We start from the raw sequence: 22909 nt of genomic DNA, 5'->3' as shown, positions 1-22909 counted from the left end.
CTGCCTCCCATCAGAAGTCTCAGGAGTCTCAGGTGACACCATCTGATCAAGATCCATTTTTACAAAGTGGATCCTATCAACCCGCTCTCAAGGCCTAACACTGCTATGCCCTGCCATCCCCTTATTCTGAGCCCGCTTGGATGGTAACCTACTGGCCGGCAGAAGTAGCCATAGTTAGCCAGGAACAAGGTGGCCATGAACCAAGAAGAAGACAGAAGGAAAGATCAAGTCATAAAGCATGTTCTGCCATGAGACCTACCTACCTGGCTCAGGGCCTGTGAAGCTAAAACCTCCCCCGTCATGTTCTGGGTACCACCATCCCTCCCCAACCCTCACTGATAGTCAGCAAGTGACTGCTAATCAGAGCAACTCCATGGAATGGCTAGAGCAGATGCTGGGACTTGAAGACGTCTTGCTGGTCTCTCAATTGCTTTAATGTGCACAACTATGGACCACATAACCACCCTGGACACCTATTATGTGTGAGGCCCTAAGTTAGGTGCTGGAGTATGAGAGGAACACCAAGCTGTGCAGACAACAGCCCTGCCCCCAGTGAACTCGAAGGCTCACTGAGGTGGAGGAAACAACCCTTACTTGTAAGGTTGGGGCCAGATGAAGAGTAGGAACCAGGAGGTGTTCTAGACATTGGTAGCAGACTGGAGAAGGAGGAGGCCCTGGGCAAACAGAGGCGAAGGGAGGCAGCTTCACACCAAGGGAGGCATGCTGGTTACCCAGACCTCTTCCAACTCCAAGGGATCAGTCAGAATGCAGTGGAGGCTTCCACCAGGGGAGGAGCAGCCACAGATGCAGAGAGAGAACAGACTTGATTAACAAGGAGTCTTGAAGACTATTTTAAGGAGCTTGAACTTTATCACTTAATATTCATATGACAATGACATGTTGAATAGTACTAAGCACTTCCCCGTGCTAGACTCTGTTCTGAGCACCAAGCCACCTCCCTAAAACAAATCAGACAAAAATCCCTACCTTGCAGGACTTCCCAAACTGGTCAGATAGGCCAAGGGAGCTACGAAGGGCTTCTGAGCAAGAAGTGGATGTGGGCATGGCAGATTCTCAAAGGATTATGGTGGCAGCAGAGTAATTTGTTGCCACAATTAAATGATAAGCTCTCTGGGCATGTCTCATGTCTCACAAGTTATCTGTATCTTCCACATGGTACCAGGCACCATGCTGGGCCTGACTTTTAAAAGTGAGACATGGCCCTGCTTTGAAGCACTTGCTCTTTGGAGGGGAGACCAACAAAATCTGCAAATTGTGGGATGGCAGAGTGTTGGTAAATGCTTACCAGGCTGCCAGGGTGGGAGAAGATGGGTGGATTGTAGTGTTGGCCAGTTCCTGTGGTGTAAATGCTCCCACCACAACTGATCTCGAGCTACCAGAAAGTCACTGAGTGTGGAGTTGGGGAGAGATGCGTGCAGGCAGTGCTCTCCAGCTGGAGAATCTGGCCCTAGTTCCCCCCAAGGAGAAGGGAGGTGGAAACCTAAGGAAGGAAACAAATGACCTGGCCTTAGAGAGCCAAGGAAGGCTTCAGGAGAAGCCTGGCCTGCTGAACATGCAGGAATTTGTCAGGGCACCCAGGACAAGAGCATTTCTGGCAGGAAGCAATTATGTGCCAAGGCCTGGGGCCCATGGGGTGAGGCTGTGGGCCTGGGAAACAGTGCGGCATTGGAGATGGCAGGTGTGCAGGCTGCCTAGGTGATGGAGCAATGCTGAGCCTAGAGAACTGTGCGAGGCTTCTACACCCATCCACAGAGGGTAAGGCTGCCAGGAAGCCTTCAGAGGGCCACAAGTCTCTTTTGGTGTGTAGGTATTTGGGAGGATCATCCCATCAGCAGTGCAGAGGTTGGGCTGGAGGAGAAGAGAGACCAATAGATAGAGGAGGGAAGCTGAGAGGTGTGGCTGTCAGGACCTGCTTCTTCAGGTTTGACTGCTTCCTAGCTGGTACACTGAGGCAGAGGGGTTGGAGGTGAAGGGGCAAGCTCTTTAGCCAGAGCGCCTCACTGCCACCTGCCAAGTTACTTGACCCCTCTTGTCCCTGGCACACACTTTCTGTGCCCTGCCTTCCCTGAATTGTAATCACCCATTTCCACATCTGACTCCCCACCTAGAGCGGGATCTCCTGGAGGGCGGTTGTGCCTTCTCCAGTAGCAACTCTACAGGTCCTCACAAAACCTGGCACCCAGAGCACGCCCAGTGCTCATGCTGACCAACCATTCTCTGAGAGCAAGGTGTCTGGAAGGAACCCCATGTTTGGGGCTCAGAACACTGAGCAGAGATGAACAGAGCCTAGGTAGAAACAGGAGATGTTGGGAGTTCTATTAGGTGAGTGTGTAGGGGGGTGGGGGAATGAATTCTATCTTGCTTGCTACTGACTTCTATTTTTCCATTTAAAGAATAGGAAAATGGAAAATGGGATCTGTGTCTCTACAAGGAAGGCAGGATCACCAGAGATGGAACAGAACCCCAGCTCCTACATGTGTCTGCTCCAAGGCTTTCAGCATTCTGCTGAGGCAGATCATGGTCTTTGGGCACCCTAAAAAAGGAGGAGACTCTAGAACTCTGCAGGGCCCCACTGGCCTTACCTCACAGAATAGATACCCTGAGAGAGCTACCAGGCCCGGGTTGTAGGCAGCGAGGGGTCCTGCTAACCTCAGAGGCTTCCATCTGGACATGAACCAAGGACTTGCCACCACCAGAAGAGAGAAGACAAAAAGAAGGGGGACAGGGAAGGGTGAGTGTACCAGGAACCAGGAATCCATCCTCAGGTCTAGAAAAGCAAAGGGGCAGGGAGACAGCCGAGCTGGCCACCATGCCCACCAGCCCCGAGCCCTCCCCTCAGCCAGTTCCCAAGGCCTTGCTCAGTCACCATCTCTGGTTCCTCAAACGTCAGACATCAAGATGGGGTGGCTAAACAAACAAAAGTTCCCATTAAATGACATCATTCCCTACCTCCGTTTTCAAAGGCCCAGGTGTATTTATTCCAGAGCGTCTCCAATGTACCAGCCATGTGGGCACCTGTAAGTGAGAGCAGTGTTTGTTCCTTGTCCAAACCACCTTCCTCTGCTCACTCTCTCCCTCCCTCACCACATGGCCAGCTGAGGGTCTACCAGGTTCCTCAGCCCCCCGCCCCATGACCACTGACTGCAGACCTCCCCACTGTTCCTACCTTTGGGCATTGGACAACCACCCATCATGCACCTCTGAAGAGACTCCACTGCCCATAACTTTGTTCTAATCCTCACACCCTTTGCTGCTCCACTTGGGATCTCCAGTCTCTGCAGTGACCCTCAGGCTGCAGTTCCCAAGGGTAAGAGATGTGGATATTGTGCAGTGAGCAAGGGAGAGGGGTACAGAAAGCTCTGCTGCTCCCCCTTCTCTGGCTCCATGATGCCTGCTCCTTCTGGACATCCCTGGCTTCTCCTGCCCCTCACTGAGCCCAGTCACACCCAGTCCCTCCAGGGCTTAACTTACTCCTGTGGCTTCTGGGCTCCTCTGGTCAGTGACTGATGCTGCTCTGGCTGGTGGTGGGTCCGAGTGACAGGTCCTCAGGGCTCCAGGGCGTAGGGTGTGAATGACCAGCAGTCCTACCCTCAGGAGCTCTCTCTCCCCTCCTGTGCTCTGATCTGTGAATGACCTCCAGCCCCATCCCCAGCCCCTACACACACACTCACACACTTGCAGAGAACTTAGAACCATGGCTGATGTCCATGTCCTGGCTGGGCACCCTGCCACTGTCATAGCCTCAGGGAGAAAGAGAACAAAAGACAGCCCAGGTGGAAAGAAGAAATTCAGAGGGCAAAGAACAGAGGTTGGGGCTTGGAGAGGGTGGGTAGAAACTCACAGATGGACAGTGCCCACATGGAGGCAGACCGTCAGATCACTGGTCCTTTTTGCATCCCCATCACCCGTGCCCTGCACTCTTCATTCTTAGCACAGGCAATCCTCTCGGAGAAGAAGGTGTGCATGGGACATCATGCCTCCTCCAGCATTTTGGCCATGCCTTCTCTGCTCAGGTTTGCTTTCTTCTTCCCTCTGTCCCATGTGGATACATGGACAAGGATTAAGGAGAGCAGGCTTTCTTAGCCTGCTCTCCACTCACCAGTATAAGCTGAAGGAGCACAGGGAAATTGGGATTCCCAACCTCTCCTCTATCAACCTGTGCCTAAAGGAAGCAATTAGGTACGTCCTTCCTTCACTTGATCAGATATGGGAAAACCAAGTTTAGAAGCCAGATCCCTGAATGATAAGCCAGCAGCCCATGTCTGGGGCCACGCCTAGAACCACGCTTTTTATTTTTATTTTATTTTTTTAATTTTTATTTATTTATGATAGTCACAGAGAGAGAGAGAGAGAGGCAGAGACACAGGCAGAGGGAGAAGCAGGCTCCATGCATCGGGAGCCCGATGTGGGATTCGATCCCGGGTCTCCAGGATCACGCCCTGGGCCAAAGGCAGGCGCCAAACTGCTGCGCCACCCAGGGATCCCAGAACCACGCTTTTTAAAACATAGAGCCTCAGTTTCTCCTCCAGCAAACAGTACACTGTGCAAAAGCTTGTGAAAAATCATGTCTATGTAAGCCGTAGATTATCCATGCTCAGGGCCCGGAGGATTAAGGGACTTGAAGAACTAGAGAAAGTAATGCATAATCCCCACCAGGAGGATTTGGTTTAGAGATGTGTCTGGCCACACACACTCAGCTGTATGCCTGTACACTCATGCAAGCTGTTACAGACCTTCACACTGCCCCTGCCCTTCTCCTGCCTGGGAATGTTTCTTAGCTGGGTTTCTGCCAGAAGACAAGTCCTTCTCAGTCATATATCACATGGCATTTCCTATAGAATCAAGTCAAAATGACCCAGCTGGGACTTGCAGGCTACTCCTACTCCTGCTGGACCCTTGCGTCTTTAGGTCCATGTGCTACTTCTGAGGCTGCCATCAATCTGGTCTCCTCATTCTCCCTGGCCCACCCAGACCCATTTCTACTTCTCTAATGAGGCCATACTTCCTCTTCCACCTCCATTTTCCCCATTTAAGGCATACTCTTCCTTCCTCTTCCACAGAGGCCCCCATTCATCATCCCTCTGACCATGACAGATACTGTCTGTACCATGGAGGTTAGCCTGTGAGTTCAATGGTCCAGAGTAAATGGTAAGTTCCCTGTGGGAAATGACCCCCTCTGCATTTAACAGACTAATGGGAGCCCTAGAGGCAATGCCAGGCAGATGGAAACAAGATACCTAAAGTTGTGGTCATCATAAAACCTCTTACACATGGATCTCCTTACAGTGGTTGGGGGATACCCTTGGAAAATCCTTTGCATAGGACCTGAGATGTCATGTCACTGCCTTATCTCTGGGAAGCAGGTGGCATCAAGAGAATAAAACTATGAATTTTAGGCAAGAGACACTATAGCCTCGTGCCTTTTTTGAGCTCAGCATAAATCTACTTTGAGCGAGGAGTCCACTGGTCTTCCACCATGCCCTCCTCCTTTAATGCCCTTGGGGTTTATAGATCATAAAGACTAGGGCAAGGCTTGTCTTTCCATATCCTACAACAGTCTAATAAGATTGTGGCTGAATACCCACTCAGATTCCTTCCGCATCAAGCAAAATAATAAAGGGCATTAAACTCTCTTGCTCCTTCCTCACCCTATGACCCATCATGCTCACAGTGCCCTAGCTGCTCTGAGTGCTGAGTGAGCTGAGCCACCTCTGGGGTTGTCCGGAGCGCTGAGGTGAGGCAGGATGCCTATCTGATAGCAGAGGGCTAGAAATTTTATGTGTAGGACCCAGCATTTACAAAGAATATTATACTTACATACCTATACAGTAACAATAGCTCCCACTAAGTAAGTAAGTCCTTACCATATGCCAACCACTCTTCTAAACACCATATACACACTGACAGGGAGGATCATCATGACCCCACCAAGTAGATACTATCAACATTGCCTTTTACTAATGGGGAAACTAAGGCACAAAAAGGTTAAATAGCTTGTCCAATATCACACAGCTCCTAAGTAGCAGGGTCAGGATTCAAGCGAGGCAGTATGGCTCCAGAGCCCATACACTTAACAAGTGTGTTATACTGTCCCTTCAAGTGTCTTGGTGTACCACGGCTTGTTTTATTGAGATGGGAAGACTCAAAGTGTGCCTTGAGGAAAAGGAAACTCCAATTTATCAGACTCAAAATACAAATTCTCCTTTTGATTTTCATAATAACCCTGTGCAAGTAGCAATAGAAGCCTCCTTCCTTCCCTTTCTCCCCTTTCTTCTCTCCTGTCCTTCCTTCCTTACCTCCTAATGCCCATCCATCCACCTAGATCAGACCAGGGATTTCCAGACCCTTGGGATCAAAGTAGGGGCACTTCAGCCACCTCTGTCTGGGGAGGTGACCTGACATGTCACCACAGTCCTTTAGTATGTCCCTTCCCATGTGCTGACAAGAAGCAGCCCCAGGCTTTGCAGGTCAAAATTAGCAAACATTGTTGTGCTGAAAAAATGGCCAGGTCCTCTCCAATGTGAACTGAAGAAGGTTCTTTCCTCTCTTCTGTCAATCTCTCTCTCTCTCTCTCCCTCTCCCTCTCCTCTTCTTACTTCCTCCTCTTCTTCCTCCTCCTCCTCCCTCTGTCCCTTTTTCTTGCCCCCCTCTCTGGGGAGAGCTTGCACAAGATTTTATTGGAATAGAAGAGTATCACTGGTTTTTATAAAACATTGAAAATGACCACTATAGATAATGTGAATGTTACCCTCAGCTCCAGTTGGATAATTTGGGCAGCAATACTTTGCTGTTTGTGCTGACAGGAGAGCTGGCATACTCTCACCCCTATCTTCTGTGAGGAGTGCCCCCAGAAGCAGTCGTGAGACCTTTTCTTTCTCCACTGCAAGGCCACTATCAAAAGCACCACCCTCTGCCTCCATACACTATCCCTCCCAGGACCCTGGGTGATACCTTCTCACTATCAAAAGCAGGAAGGGCTGTGCTTCACAGGACTAAATTCCAGCCACAAAAGAGGCATTTCCCAGTGTTGATCTTACTTCTAATTTTATTATATTCTTCATACGTTATGCTCCTCTCATGATAATTTATTTATTTATTTTTTTAAATTTATTTTTTATTGGTGTTCAATTTACTAACATACTGAATAATCCCCAGTGCCCGTCACCCATTCACTCCCACCCCCCGCCCTCCTCCCCTTCTACCACCCCTAGTTCGTTTCCCAGAGTTAGCAGTCTTTACGTTCTGTCTCCCTTTCTGATATTTCCCACACATTTCTTCTCCCTTCCCTTATATTCCCTTTCACTATTATTTATATTCCCCAAATGAATGAGATAATTTAGTTTAGCCTTTTGTTTCATTAATACTGTTGTAACATTAATACTGTTGTAAGTTGACAACATTTTTCGAGCGGCATGCAAGAGGCTGTCAAAATAAATAACTAGGAATGCAAGCAGTCTTTGAGCAACTGTTACATACCACTGTGGGTTCAGTGGCCAGAGTCAGGCCATTGCTCCTGCACCATTGCCCACACAGCCTCTACTACCCAGCTTGCCTGGTTCTGCTAACTTCATGAAAGCCCCATACGGGTATGCATGCCTAGCTGAGCTACATCTCTCCATCATAACTCGGAGTGCCTAGCTCCAAACTTGAGGATCTCTCCTAAGTGGAAAATTCCTAAAGACAAGATGAAAGGAAAGTGTGTGTGTTTGTGTGTGTGTGTGTGCGCATGCGCGCACGCATGCACATGTGCCCACACAGGTGTATTAAACATGGTGTGAGCCAAGTAACTTTATTTCTGTCTGTACATATTTGCCCTGACCAGCAAACATGGGGTTGCCCCAACCATTCCTATTTTTTGTCTACTTTTCTTTCTGATGCTCTGCCTTGCTTCCCTTGCCAGGGAAATCTAGGAAGTTTGGAGTGTGCAGTACCAGGAACAGGGGTAGGGAAAGGAATAGAAGCCCCACACTACAGGACAAACTGGGGAGGAGGGAAGGAAGATCTTCAGTGGGCATGATGTGAGGAGGGGTTTAGGATGTACCAATATGGGTGGAGATGCCCATGTCCACCAGCCAGGTGAGCATCTCCCTGGACCTCAGGGAACCTGACATGTCACCACAGTCCTTTAACATGTCCCTTCCCACGTGCTGACAAGAAGCAGCCCCAGGCTTTGCAGGTCAAAATTGGCAAACGTTGCTGCACTTTGGCCTGGTTTCTCACTTTGTCCCTAGATGTTTCCAGCTTTGACACATGTGGGGGGTGTACAGGCTGGAGGCTGTACCCATGGCCTCAGGCAGCCTCCTTCCCCAAACAAGCTTGAGCTGAGAGAGCTTATTGTAAGAATCTCTTACAGGTGCCTTGGCAGGGCATTCCTGCCAGCCTCACAGATGCAGTAATAGGTCCTTGTACAATGTGGGCCATTACCAACAAGGATAACTAAATCATTCATTTCATTAACAACGGGGTTTGGCAGATAATTGTGCATAAGGCAATTATCAGTCATGCGCATTCCAGGAAGGAGTGTGGTAGGATGATTTTCAACAGAGCTTCCAAGAGACTTATGAGACAAGATTGAAACCACTGCTGAGTGCTCCCCCACCAGAATGAGCTGCTCTTATAAGCCTGTGGCTTTATGGTCAGAGATGGAGAGAGAGAGAGAGTTCAGGTTTACTCCTTGCACAAAGATTCCTTGGGTGACCTTGGCCTTTCTCTCTTCTTTAGTAGAATAAGCTCCAAATTCCACCGTGCTCATTTCTGCCTCACTGTACATCTGATCTTCACAGGCCAACCCACCACAGATATCTTCCGAAATCAATGATTTTGTCATGTTAGCAGCCTGCTCAGGAAATAGAAAAAGTTACTCATTGCCTATAGGTTTCAAGTTTAGCTCAGATTAGTACTAAAATCCTCTCTGAGTGCATCAACTGATGAACAGATAAATGAAATACAGTAGGCATATCCACACCACGGAATATCATTCACCCATAAAAATGAATGTAGTAGTGATTCAACCTACAATATGGATAAGCCCTGAAAGCATTACCCTGAATGAAAGAAGACAATCACAAAAGGCCACATTTCGTGTGATTCCATTTATATGAAATGTCCAAAATAAACAGATCTAGAGAGTTAGAAAGTAAATTAGTGGTTTCCAGGCACTGGAGGGCAGAAGAAGGGGAGAACTAAGAGCAACTGCTAGCAGGTATAAGGTTTCTTTTTGGAGTGATGAAAGTGTTCTGGAATTCAATAGTGATGGAAGGCCCATAACTCTGAATATACTCAAAACTGCCAAATCGCACATTATTAAAAGGGTGAATTTTACAGTGTATGAATTCAAAAATAAAAAAATCTCTCCAAGGCATGGGATCAGGTGGGGGCCATCAAGTGCTGGCTTGCAGAGCCAGGGACGCTGTCCACTGGTGCAGTCCTGGACATGGATGCCATGGATGTTTATGTGTCATGTTCCCTTCAAAGCGTTCTCTGGAATGGAATAGAATGACCCCATTCACAAAGCTATTGCTTAGTGTGGCTTAGGATTACAAAGAAAGCACTCATTCTTTCTAACATTCCTCTTACTGTGTAGAGAGCAAATGAGCTCAAAATTCTGAAATCCTCTCCTCCTCCAACCTATCCTAATTTGCAAAGGAAGTTTCTGAGGACATTCCAAGGTATTGTAATGTAGAACAGCAGACTTCCCCTTGATCATGTCCAATTAGGTATTTGTTTACTTATTTCCAGAACTTATCCCCTCATCTTCAAATCCTACCATCCTTCCCAATTAATTACTTGTACAGAATTAAGATTTTTCTCAAGCAGCATCCTGTGTCCAACTTTGTCAATTTTACAAGGGTATGTAAATATTATTTAACAGTTTTTGAAACCACTACTATGGTTATTATTCTCAGGGAATGTTGGATCAAAGAATGAAGATATAATATGAAGATATTGGGAATTATAGCTTTGAGCCACAAGGAAAAGACATTTACAAAGAAATAAAACCTATTTTGGTGACTCTTGTGAACAGGATAATGTGGAACTGTGTGTATAGTTTTAGATCTCTTTGCTAAATAATCAGTTATATTTCTTCACAGTTACTCCTTGGGTGCCTCTCTGATTCTGCTTCTCCATCTGGAAAATGGGGGGAAACACCCACTGGCTTAGAATTCTCATAGGATATTATTCCCTTATTCCATACCCTACTATTCACTCTTGAGAAATAGCTCTGTTATTTTCTTCTCCTCCCTCTTTATTTATTCCTGTCTCATTTTACTGTTTACTGGATTGGAGAGGGAAGAAATGCCATCAATAAGCCCACTTTAGTATTTCTTTGTCTTTTTCAAGACTGAGCTGGTGAAGGAAGGAGTTCAAGCTCATGGAACAGAGTTGAAGACTGTGGATTTGGGGTCCCTGACATGTAGAAGGAACTAGGGCAATGGTTAGGATGGAGATTGGATAACTTGGTCCCTGGGTTCTGGCCTCAGCTCTATCTCTCAACTACCCAACCATCTTTGGAAGATCGTTTGTCTGGATCTTAGTGTCTTTTCTTGGGAAGTGAAGAGTTTGTAAAATAGGTGATCTGGTTGGCATTGGGTCATTTCATTAAAGTCACATTGTTTACTCTATACTAACCAAACAAGAAGTTGGCTTTTCAGACTCACTACCAATGGTAAAACAAAGTACTTATTGCCAATGACTGTGTTCCAGCAACTACCTATGGAACTGCACCTGGCTAGCCCAGAGATGTGTTAGGTAACCCTGGGGAGATGAGATCTCTCATCTGCATTGAGTTCCTCTCTGAGTAAATCCAGTCCCAGATGCTTTGGTGTGTTGCCATGGCATAGATCTTTGACATATAGAGGGCAGGTGGACAAGGCATGGGTGCCAAGGCAGATGGCTGTGGCCTGGGTCTGCCCAGGGCCCAGTCAGACTTCGAGGGGTGAAATCCGAAGACCCAAGTCCACAAGCGCCTGTGTCTAGGATGCACTGGGGAGTAATGCCACGGGATCCTTGTGAGCAGGGGCTTTGCCTGCATCTTCTTGCTATGGCTAATGCTAGGGCTGGACTGCAAACCGAGGATCTGCCCTTTAGCACTGCTGCTGGAAGTGAGTCCAGGGCATTCACTCAGAAAAGCACTGGTACTATCTCATCACAGATGTATAAACACCTTCTCTGTACTGGCAATTCTGCTTCTGCACAAGAGCCTAAAGAAATGCCCATGAGGTCCACTGAGGATGTGCCCAGAGGTGATACTCACAGGTGGGAGCTGAGGCGATCCTGGAGTCCACTGCTGGGAAGGGCCAAGCAGAATGGAAGGAGGGAGGAGGGCACTAGGTGAGTACACACCAAGAAACAGCCAAATAGAAGAATATGGAGCTACATGGATGGACTTACAAACCATGATACTGAGGGAAAAAAATAAAAAGCAAAATTAGATTGATAACATAACCCTGGTTAGGTAAATTAAACCTATATGCCAACAAAAGAGGAATGCATCGGTTGGAAGAATGTGCACAAAGACACAATTAGGTGCCTTAGAATGTTTGCCTGCAAGGGGATGGAGAGTGGGAATGAAAATCAAAGAAAATACATACACACATACATAAAAATATTAGTAAAACAAGACAAGGGCAGTTTAATGACCTGAGGGGTATGATTAACCCACCTCTACACTGGAGATAGAAATAGGGGAAAAAAACAAACTAAGACTTAGCAGCTGGAAATTATTTTTTAGAGTTTGTGTCTAGAACGCAGTGACCTTAAATTGGATATGCTGACTCTCACAAAAACCTTAGTGCCATTATGTCCTATCCCTCCAATGCCACCAATTCTCTCACTGATGACAAATAGGAAAGGATAAATAAATGAGGAAATTTACAGGTTTCTCAGTGTGTAGACAGCTTCTTTGCTGGGATGACTGCTGCTCAAAGAAATGAAGGCGTGATCCTGCTGGGCTGATATTATTTCCTGCCACACCAGATTATGGAGCCATCCAATTTCCCAATTCGAAGTCATTCCTGGGAAGGACAGTAGCAGCAAAATGCGCTCTGATTCCCAAAACTACTGAAGACACAGCCACACTGCTTTAGGAAGCAGGAACTCATGACTTCTTCTGGAAAATGCAGTGCAATCAGAGTTTTGATAAGAACTTGTGCACTGGGGCTCAGCCTCTTGTAAAGCTCTGGGATCCCTGATCCACCACAAAGCCAGGTACCCACTGGAGACACTATGAAGAGACAGATGCCTGATCAGGCCCTCCCTTCCCCAGTGCTGAGCCAGCCATTCCAGCAGAAGTGCCAGACAGGTGCATGAAAAAGCCACTTTGGACATTCCAGCTCCAGCAGCAATCATGTAAAGTGGAAAAGCTGTCTAATTGAGTCTGATCAACCCACAGAAATCATGAGACGTAATAATGCACAGTTGTGTTAAGCCACTAAGTTTTGGGGTGGTTCATTACACAGCAGCAGAGAACTGAAATACTGGTGCATGGTGAAACTAAACAAATTGTATCAAATTAATATTTATGAATTTATTTCCTTCTTTTAATGATAAAACAAAGAATCTTTGATTGCTCCTTCCAAATGCCAGGTGAAAGGCACTGCAGCATCCCCAGCCACAGGGTAGGTTGATGTTATGGCACCCCCCACCCCATCACTGGAGAGCCCAATGGACCATGTGCTCTAGTCAATCACTGGCTCATGAGCTCCTGGCATACTGCTGGGAGGTAACAGGCCAAGCTGGGGTTTAAATAAGGAGCCCAAGATCATACGACTAGTAAGTGGAGGCATCAGAGTTCAGACTCAGTCCAACCAACTGTCTGTTCAGTGCTCCTTCTATTATATTGTGTCATTTAATTGCTGATACTATTTTTTATGAAAAGAAACAGACATGAGAGATGCTGGCATGAATCAGGTGCCTAGTTGGTGTCTGCTGATTTCTTGACTCTGAGACAAGGGGAGAGTTAAGAAGAGCTTCCACTCCTGCCCAACAAACAGCATACTCACTAGAATGAAAACTCTGAGTGGGTGGACTTGCTTGTCTTGATCACTATTATCTCCCTACCACCTAGAACCACCATCCTCCCCACCCATAGGAGACACTCCATAGAAATGTGTTGAAGGAATGAATAAATGCATCAGTGGGTGGAACCCCAGATCTGGGGCCTGGAGTGTGTCCAGGGACTGACCTCCACGTGTTAGGCTAGTTTGGATCTGTGCTGCCTGGTGTTGCAGGTGACCACACACATCATCACCTGCAGTATCTCAGGTCTGGCGGGCTCCTTGGTAGGCGAGCTTAGCCTGGGGCTGCCATGCCTTTCCCTTTCTCACCATTAGAGGGCAGGTGCGTCCTTGGAGTCAGCCAGCCAGTTCTGCAGCTCCAAAGGCACCTTGGGCTTCCAGGCTGAACAGAATACTAAATGGATCTGCCAAGATACGTCTAACTCAGAGATCACTAGAGATGTACCAAGTGAACAAAGGCATATATATCGGCAGTCCTATGACCTCACTCTAGCCTCCCTTCTGCTACCTCTGCAGTGGAGAACCTCAAACTAAAGGTTCTGAGCCCCCTCTGTGTTCTGATCCCAGGCAGTATCACCTTGGAGTCACCTTCTCACATTCCACTCTCCAAATATTCCAAGCTAGAAAACTGCTGATGTGCAGAAGCCAGTCTGAGGAGTTGAGAAAGGAGGAGAAACTTAACATGTGCCCATGAGTGTGTTTGGGGTTAAGGCTGAGCAGGGCCAGGTTGTCCCATGCTTGTGAATACTCCTTGCCTTACCTGATCCTCAAGGCACTTTGGAGAGGGGGTATTAGTACTATACAGATGAAGAGACTGAGGGTCAGAGTGGTGAGTTTGCCCAAAATCACATACCCGGTACGTGACTGAGCTAGGACTCAAACACAGGGTGGCCTGGCTTCAAAGTTCCTGCTGTTTTCTCCACAAGACCAGGAATCCTGGGGTGATCAGGACTTTGGAGAAGGAGCAAAGTCTGGCAGTATGGAGAAGGTGATGGAACTCCAGGATAGATAAACAGCCAGAAAGAACTGTACCAACCATCAAACATTCCTCCTCTCATTTAGTCCTCACAAGTCTACAGAGTTTGCATGGCTTCATCCCCATTGCAGAGCTGAGGTGAGGTGCCTGCCCAGTGCTGACCACGCATGGGCGCTCTGCCTCCAGCGCTACTGGACTTCATTACCAAAGGCTGAGATGTGAGGGGATGCACCTCCATCCATCTCCTGATCCCTGGCAGCAAGGGTGGGGAGAAATACACAGGTTCAGGTGCTTCTGGTGGCCCTTTGTGTCATCTATAAAGTGGGTGGCGGTGACTATCCCTTTACCCTTCAGCCAGCTCTGTGAGAGGCAAGCTAGTGTGCTCTGTGTGGGTCTGAAATGGAAAGGCCCAAGACAGGAAGAAATCAAGAGTGTGGGCTTAAAAATTACATCAACTTTGCTTCACCTTCTGCTTACAAAGGTTTTGTAAAGACTAACATAAGTTTCTATGAGACAAATCCTAGGCTTTTTTTTTTTTTTTTTTTTTTTTTGCTTTTTCTTTTGCCTTTCCTCCTCAGCCCCTCATTCATGTTGATTCAAGGCAACAGGAGTTAACTGGGCTAAGCAGAATCCCCACACCAGGCACTGTGGGGAAGCAGCAAAAGTGTACATCCTGGAGCAACAGGCACTGAGCATCCAGGGACAGAGCAGTGTACGCAGGAGCCAGGAGCTACCAAGGCTTGCGTCCTGCACTGGGTAGTTCTCCATCCTTTCTCACTGCCTGTAGTGCTAGCAGCCAGGCTCACGTCCCCAGGAGACCCAGTGGGGATGGGGCTCACACCAGGCCTGGCCAGGAAGCAACAGACCTGTGTCTTCCCACGAGCTGAGTGATGGACCCCTCTCTTTCTGAGAAGACAGTGCCCCACGTTCTTTACCTGCCATATCTGCACTGAACCCGGCTCAAGCCAAAAAATTGCATCTCCTTCTCTTGTTGCAATTGTAGGAAACATTTTTCAGGCAGATGTTCCTTTTTCCCTGGGCACTCAGAGTTCATCAGCAGTTCCTCAGAGCAGGGCACAGCACTCTTCTCCCTAACCAACTGGGGCAGAGGAAGAAGGGGAGGCAGCATCTATGTGTTTTGCCATGCACCATCATCGGATGGGCAGGAGCCTACAGGTACCCTTCCTCCTGGCCTGCAGATAAATGGGATCCTGAGATAAACCGGATCCAGCTGCTGTGCGCCATGCATTTTAAGGATGGGGAAGTGCTTGGCGCAGAGTAGGTGCTCCATGAATGTTGGCTGAGCAAAGAAGCTGGACATTTGTGGCTCATTTTTGACAAAGTAGTTGTTAGGGGCACCTAGAAATGCAGACTGTCTTTGCTGGGGAGTGTGGCAATGCTGGGATGTTCCTCCTCTTGCCTCTTCAAGGGGAGCCAGAGGACTCTCTGCCCCTGATAGAGGCAGAGGCAGCATCCCCTGCTGGGGGAAGAGAGGGAGAGAATGCAAATGGGAGAGGCCTGCCCAGGAGGCCTCAGCTGCTGCCTCCCTGCCTGTGGGAGTCCCCACACAAGGGCAGCAGCTTGTCCTCCTCTGGCCTCAGAGGCTGTGGTCATCAAATAGGTCTGTGTCTTCCTCTGGGCAGGGGATCAAGGTGACCCTTGAAAGTCTCTTTCAGTGTGTAGATTCCATAGCCAGTTGGAGAGCCCAGTTCTCTCCTGGGGAGGCTGCCAGGAAGGGAGGAACTATGCACCTCGATGCAGGTAAAAGGAGCTCTGCGTCCTGTGCTTCAGGGCCTGCCAATCACCCCCAGGATGTTCCCTGTCTGATAACAGTGCAGAGGGCCGAAAGACACAGACCTACTGGCCTGAGTGTCCTCACCAGAGAGGGGAAGGGTGAGTGCAGAGCACAGCCTCCAGAGAGTGCATGCCAATGGTATCCTTGTCAGTGACGCTGGGTCTCAGGGTGGTGGGGTGCAAGTTATTGCAGGGATGTTGGTGCCAATACCACCCCCTGGGGGCCAGGTTCCAGGGGAGAGCACTTCTTCCTAGCCACAGGGCCAGCTGGGATGCACAGAAGTGGGGGCGGCATACCAACCCCACAGGGTCTTCATCCCAGAGTCAGAGACATGAGGGCCTGTGTATAAACCAGCCTATCCCAGAATTGAGCTGGCCTGGCCTCAGCTACAGATGCCTCTGTAGACCATCACCCATAGGCCAGAGCAACCAATGAGCCTGGGACCCAAACAAATCACGTCTCCCCAAAAGTTTAATCTACAGGATGGGAGATGCCTGTGTGCTGATCTGCTCTAGTTACTCGATGGCACTTGGCACAGGCATGCAACCTGTCCACAAAGGAGCACACCTACAACAGGCAGCCAATTTGGAAGTCTGAAACTCATTGGAATGAGATAAACACCCTTTGAGTGAAGCCAACAGAAGAATGACAGGGTATTTTAGTTATTAAGACCTAAGCAATTCTCATCATCAGGAGTTTCCTGGATTGGCCACTTATGGGAAGCATCACCCAAGGGCTTGGCTCTCTCTCCTCCCTACCTCAAGGTGTGAACTCATAATTCTAGAATATCTAGCTGGATGAAACCTTATGCAAGGTCTTCACATCCAATGATATGCCCAAAAAGGACAGGTGTCATGTCCAAGGTCACACAGCCACTAGTGGCCACAGGGAGATCAGGACCCAGTCTTTTTGAGTCCAGACACACCATTCTGGTTTATCTGATTTATTGCAGTTCTTTCTCTTTGTCTGTCTCCCTCCTGACAACTCACACTTCCCAGTCTCCACTGGTATGGTCTTTCCTCTGCCTTTCAGAAAGCCTAAGAAAGATACCAAACAGCAGACACATATAAAGACAGAAGGGGAATCAGATTCACATTTTGCATGAGAAAAATGTGCTGTTTCATTTCAGATCACAACTCACAGACAGGTGGAAACTGTATTTTCTCTATTCCACACCACAGTGATCAAGCGCATCACCAAAGCAAGAGTGAAGACCTGCCAGGCCATCAGTCAGTATCTCCCAGTGCACAGATGAGATACACGGGAGATAGATGCCCAGGGAGGTGCCCACTCGTCTTTCACAGAAAGTGATATAAGCAGAGGGTTTGAGGCAATTAAAGAAAAGCATGAGCTGGGCCTCCTGGGCCATTCTGTAAAATGCCATTTCACATCAGGCTTTAGGAAGATGAGGCCCGGGAAGTGAAGACACCTGCCTAATGTCACAGACTTTAGCTACTGTCCTATGACTGGAACTTGGCTTCCCAGACACTCTCCCGTTGAACAATTACTATGGTTTAAGTATGGTTCAGCCCAGTGTTTTTCAAACTGCAGATAATGACCTATAGAAGGACATGAAAACAATCTGGTGGGCTGCATAATTTTAAAAATAAAATTAGACCACAACAGAAACTGAGTAGAATAGAATAGCAAAGAATAGAATCAGAAAACAGTAAGAGTGTTGTTTCCTCAGACATTTGTCTCATATGCATGTGTGTGCAGATATACACACATGTACATATATACATGTATATGTGTATGCGTGTATTCATGGCATCATGACATAAAATATTTTTCCTACTATGGGTTGGCATCAAAGAAAGTTTGAAAATTACTAGTTCAGCTTAGAGGTAAAGTATAAAGTACTGGTTTAAATCATGGTTCTAAATCTATTACTGGGCCTATAGATAATTGTTTTCATCTTTCCAAACTTTGGTTTCCTCATCTGTAAATTGAGAATAATGATAGACTTATAGGATTGATAAAATTAATTGAAACTCTCCATGTAAGATGTTAGGCATGGTACCTGACACAAAGTAACTGCCAAGAGTATCCAGTATTAAATATGCATGTGATATTTAATACATATACTACAAGGACTCATATTCCAAGGATGACAGAGAACCATTGCAGTCAGGCTAAGTAGAAAGCAACCTGCAGAGGGTAACAGAGTGACACTATGGGAGGGCACCCATCCAACAGTGGGGCCCCATACCTGAACCCCTCCATTACCTATTCATTCGTGCATGGGTAAGCATCACCTAATTCCTGTAAGATGCATATGTATTTACAAGCCTTATCTTTACCTTTGCAAGAGGATGGGCAGTTTGGGGTCTCCTGAATAAGGACAGGGCAGAAAGAGGAGAAAGCAAATCCTGAAGATAAATTTTGCCTTCTTCATAAATCCATGGAGGTGGGGCAGAGGCACTGTCTTCCTAACTCAACTCCTTCCTGCTAGAGGAGCTGGAGGGACCCAGGAAATTCACTGCCTTCAGAGATCCTCAGGAGAGAGCCAAAGGGCACTGAGATAATGCTGCTGTTGCTGCTCTTCGGTGTTTATTTGTTTGCTGTTCACAAATAAACTTCTCCTGGCCCCCTGAGGAAGGATGGGTTTGGGTGGGAAGGACACAGAGCCTCTCAGAATCTTTGGCATCCAAGGAGTGAGTGGGTTTTTATATTTAGCAGATGACTCACCTTCAAGCACATTAGTCACAGCCTTCTAGCTCCGATCTGGCAGGCTGGATGCTGGGGATCTCAGTGGAGTGAGATCAGACAGGAGATCGGGAGACAGAGCAAGAGAGCTCAGGGAGCTAGAGTCGGGAAGACCAGTATGAGAGGTGGAGAGGTGAAGGCAGAAGCAGAAGGAAAAGAAGCCCAAACGAATTGTGCCCAGCAGAGAGGTTACAGGACAGCAGGACTTTCTGGCTCAGGCTTGTTGCAAACAGCCGTCAGGGAAGAAGAGAAGAGGGGGGCAGGACCCAAAGCACCTGTCTCTGAGACTGAGTCTGTGGCCTAGCTCACATGTCCTGGAGCCCTCCAAGTGGTCCTCTCTTGGCCACACAGGAAGCTCGTCAGCCTGGACCCCATCAATAGGCTGGCTATGGCAGTGACAGGTGGCTGGAGCAGGGGTTTTCACAGGGTGCCACGAGACTGTGTCCAGGCCACGCTTGAGCAGGGCAGAGAGGGGAACCTCTGAGAAAAACACTCTGTCAAGAGAGGAAAAGGAACAGAGGAGGTGGAGCATCTCCCGTCTAGGGCAAAGACGCTCAAGTGCAGTCCCTGGGCCCCTCTCCTTGGTGTCAGAAGGCCCTGGGACTTTGAGAACAGGGAAGCCCAGGGCCCCAGCTCAGGCTTTCTCCACCTGACTCCCACTTGGTGGATCCAGAGCACCTACTTATAACAGGCTCTGGTGCTTCATAGGCACATTGCTGGTCTAGAGCTGGAGCTCAGCATGCCAATGCTCTGATCCTGATTCACTGTGGGATAATAGCATGCTGGTATTCTTCTCTGTGGCTCAGTTTACCATTCAGAAAATGAGAAGCTCACTTAAAGGATTGTTTGGTTGTTGTTGTTTTTTTAAGATTTCATTTATTTGACAGAGAGAATGAGGGAGCACAAGCTGGGGGAGCAGCAGGCAGAGGCAGAGGGAGAAGCAGACTCCCCACAGAGTAGGAAGCCTGATGTGGGACTAGATCCTAGGACCTTGAGATGATGATCTGAGCTGAAGGCAAATGCTTAACCGACTGAGCCACCCAGGCGCCCCTAAATGATTGTTTTAAAATTTTAAAAAATGCAGGAAAGGAATATAATGTTTGATTTGTTGTTTTTCTTTTCCATGAGAAATCTAAATACTTTTTAACTAGAACTAGGTCAGGCCGCAGGGGAGGAAAACTATACCTGGCTGGATCCCACAGCTCCAGAAATGGCAAAGATCATCTGGAGGCAAACTCCAAGGGGCTAGTGTCCCACAGTAGAGGGTGACCAGGTGGGGATTCGCAGGCTGGGATGTGGCCACCCTCCACCCCATCTTGGCCCACAGGCCCAGCTAGTTAGGGCCTATGTTCCCACCATGGGAGAAGGATGCTTCCTTCTGGAAGGTCAGAGGACTTGCTCCTCCAAACCTCTCTCGTGACAAGTGGGACCATATCCGTGGGGCCCTGAGCCAAAGGAAAGCAGTGGGGACTGCAGAGAGGGGCATGGAGCCTGCCTGTAGGGGAAGTTGCTGCATCCACCTTTCTTTCTCACCAGCACCCTTGAAGTAGTGCCCTCACCTCTATGAATCATAGGAGACATATTCTGTGGCAACACCGACAATCAGGACTTGAATTTGGGTCTAGAGCCCACGTTTTTTTTTTGTTTGTTTGTTTTGTTTTGTTTTTGTTTTTTATTTCTCTAAATCGCTACTTTACTTTGTCACCAAGATCCTACCAAGTCACTTAACAGACCTGCCACGTTTTTGACAACATATTGGAGCATCTCTTTTACCTTCATGCTGTCCTCTCTCCCTTCACTTTTCTACTCACCATAGCCTGAATTTTAGAAAGACTTCTCTTGGTTCATAATAAGGAAATCTCCACCCCTTGATTCTCAGGCCATTTCTTTTATTCTAGCAATGATGTCTTTTCCAAGGCCACATAAAGCTCATCTTCAAGACCTCGCAGGCCCACCCCTTCTTCACTGCCCCATTCCCTCTGCTGCCACAGGTACCCATGTCTCTGGAGCTGGGTAAAGTGTTCTTTCTGAAGACCTTGGCTCCTTGAGGGACAGGATTGTGCCTTTCCATTTTTCTGCCTCCCTCACTTAAAGCTTCATACCTAGAAATATAGACCCCTTTGACAGGTAGAATAGCTATGAAAAGGATCCTTGGGAAAGTGCCCTAGAACAGACCCACACATTCCATTGTGAGATGCAGGCCAGCTCTATCCTTGGCCTGCCTCCTTCCCTGGAAGTCTTTGCCATCTTCTGCTATGGAGAAGACTCAGTTGAGCAGCCTGTTGAGCCAGTGGCTGCAGAAGGAGGCTCCAACAAGAATAGAAAAGCACTGTCTTGCCCTCAACAAGTATGTGCAATATCTTCTCTCTCTCTCTCTTCTCACCGACCAGACTGGAAGAACCTTGAGGAGAGGAACATGGTCTTCCTTTGTATGACATGTCTGAACAGCGGCAATGAGATAACTAAGTAACTATGAAGCATATGGAAGAGACAATGGTGGCCTTTTCTGGAATCCTTTGAGAGCTTGGCTTACAGTCTTCATATCTGGCCTTGATAAATCTATCTAGAAAATGTTGAAAATAGCATCTCTGAGAAAAACAACAACAATAACAAAACAAAACAGGAGGGGTAAACAAGATGGTGCCTAGGAAAGTGTTTAGCAAAGTGCTGTCTCATAAAAGGGCACTTTATGAACTAAATTATGCTAGTATAAGCAAGGCATGTAAAAAGAAATGAAATTTGGGTAGGAAGTACATTAAATGCAACAACCACCTACTATATGCCAGGCACCGTACAAATTGCTTTGCCAGTGGGGCACCCTATAATACTTATAGAGACTCTATTTGGCAGATGAAGAAACTTAGGATCAGAGAGGTCAATTTGTCTACCCAAAGCCACACAGCTAGCAAGTGGCCAAGTCATGCTTTGAATAGACACTTGTATATCCTCAAAGTTAGAGCTCATTCTTTTATACTACAGTCCTTCAAATACTTGGGAAAGTTTAGGGAAGAAATTTCTTTTTTTCAGATAGACTTTTGAGAAGATGGTGGGAAGCTAAGGGAGGAAAAAGAAAGAGAATGCTTCAAGACAGCCTTGGGGCACCCATTTAAGAATGGGTGGCTTTACTCCAGAGAGTAGGCTGAGCAGAGCCAGACTGTCACAAGAATGTGCTACTAATGTAGCAGAGGTTACATCAAGGCTAAGCGTATCTAGCAGGCTAGCAGGCAAAAATTCTAATAACAGTACAAACTGGTTGTGCCCAGGAAGGTTCTCTGGTGTCAAAGATTCCACTTGACCTAGAGACAGGGCAGAGGGTGGGGGGTCCTGGGGGACGTGGGAGATGTCAGTGGTCCAGCTTCTACTGCACATGCATGCAAGTGTGGTATACATGCTCAGTTCAGGTAGTGATTTAATGGCACAGGTAAGAACTCCTTAGAATAAGGCATCATGGTCCATTCCTCTCACAAATACACATCACTTGGAGGGATCCCTGAGTGGCTCAGCGGTTTAGTGCCTGCCTTTGGCCCAGGGCGCGATCCTGGAGACCCAGGATCGAATCCCACGTCGGGCTCCCGGTGCATGGAGCCTGCTTCTCCCTCTGCCTGTGTCTCTGCCTCTCTCTCTCTCTCTCTCTCTCATGAATAGATAAATAAAATATTAAAAAAAAACCAAATACACATCACTTGGAGCAAAGATTCCAGGAAAGAATAATCTCTCTCGACATCCTCAAAAATTCCTCCCTTGGGATTTAAAAACTGTTACTGTCTAGAAGACATAACATATCCAGTTGAAAATTCTCTTATTGAAACTCATGTCATGAAACCCACAAGGAGAAAACAGATTTCCAACTAATGTGTTTTCTGGTCCTGTGGCCTTCTGGAGTTGGGGGGCCAGCCGATCACGACATTGGCACTTTCTCCTATGGCTGGTGGCCTTTTCATGATGTCTCCTGCATACCCCATCGACTCGGAGTTCCCCTGGAGGACCTGAGGAAATGGTGCTTCTCTGTGACTTCCAGTGTGCCCAGCAGAGCACTTGACATGTAGTAGGCATTTAATTACATTTATTGAGAGTTTATAATGGAGATTGCCATTTAGCATTTTCAGAAGCACTGGAAGACATCATAACACTTTCTTATCATTTACTTTTTGTTATTTACTAATTTGTGATTAATTAATAATTGAAAATCCAGCCCTGGAAACAGAATAGTCCCAGGATACTGGTAGCTGGGGATTTCTTAGTTCTTTCTTTCTGGGTTTTTCCCTCAAATACCTTATTAGCTGAAGATGTCAGGCTTGATTTTATGATGTTCTGAACAAGAGAAATGGAAGGAAAGACATTTAAGTAGCCTCAGCTCTTTTATCTAAAGTGGATTCTTTGAGGTTTTGTTGT

General features: G+C 47.4%; 1 long non-coding RNA gene across 7 annotated transcripts in view; it reads right to left on the bottom strand.

Moving 5' to 3' along the window:
- Positions 1 to 22909, bottom strand: part of LOC111092805 — a 118905-nt gene that overhangs the window by 14231 nt on the left and 81765 nt on the right. For 2 of the 7 annotated variants that reach the window (XR_005379771.1, XR_005379765.1), the window contains exons 1-3: positions 3493 to 4405; positions 2971 to 3036; positions 2604 to 2703 (exon numbers count right to left, since the gene is read on the bottom strand). The exons of 1 other annotated variant lie outside the window; for it this stretch is intronic. This is a non-coding gene — a long non-coding RNA (uncharacterized LOC111092805). Of the gene's footprint in view, positions 1 to 594; positions 2571 to 2603; positions 2789 to 2970; positions 3037 to 3492; positions 4406 to 22909 lie in introns of those variants that run through there. 4 more of the 7 variants (XR_005379769.1, XR_005379764.1, XR_005379766.1 and 1 more) reach the window with 3 other exon arrangements.

Source organism: Canis lupus, chromosome 27 (genome assembly GCF_011100685.1).
Source record: "Canis lupus familiaris isolate Mischka breed German Shepherd chromosome 27, alternate assembly UU_Cfam_GSD_1.0, whole genome shotgun sequence".
Lineage (NCBI taxonomy): Eukaryota > Metazoa > Chordata > Mammalia > Carnivora > Canidae > Canis > Canis lupus.
Note: the sequence above shows the minus strand (reverse complement) of the source record. Positions and strands in the feature narration are given on the sequence as shown.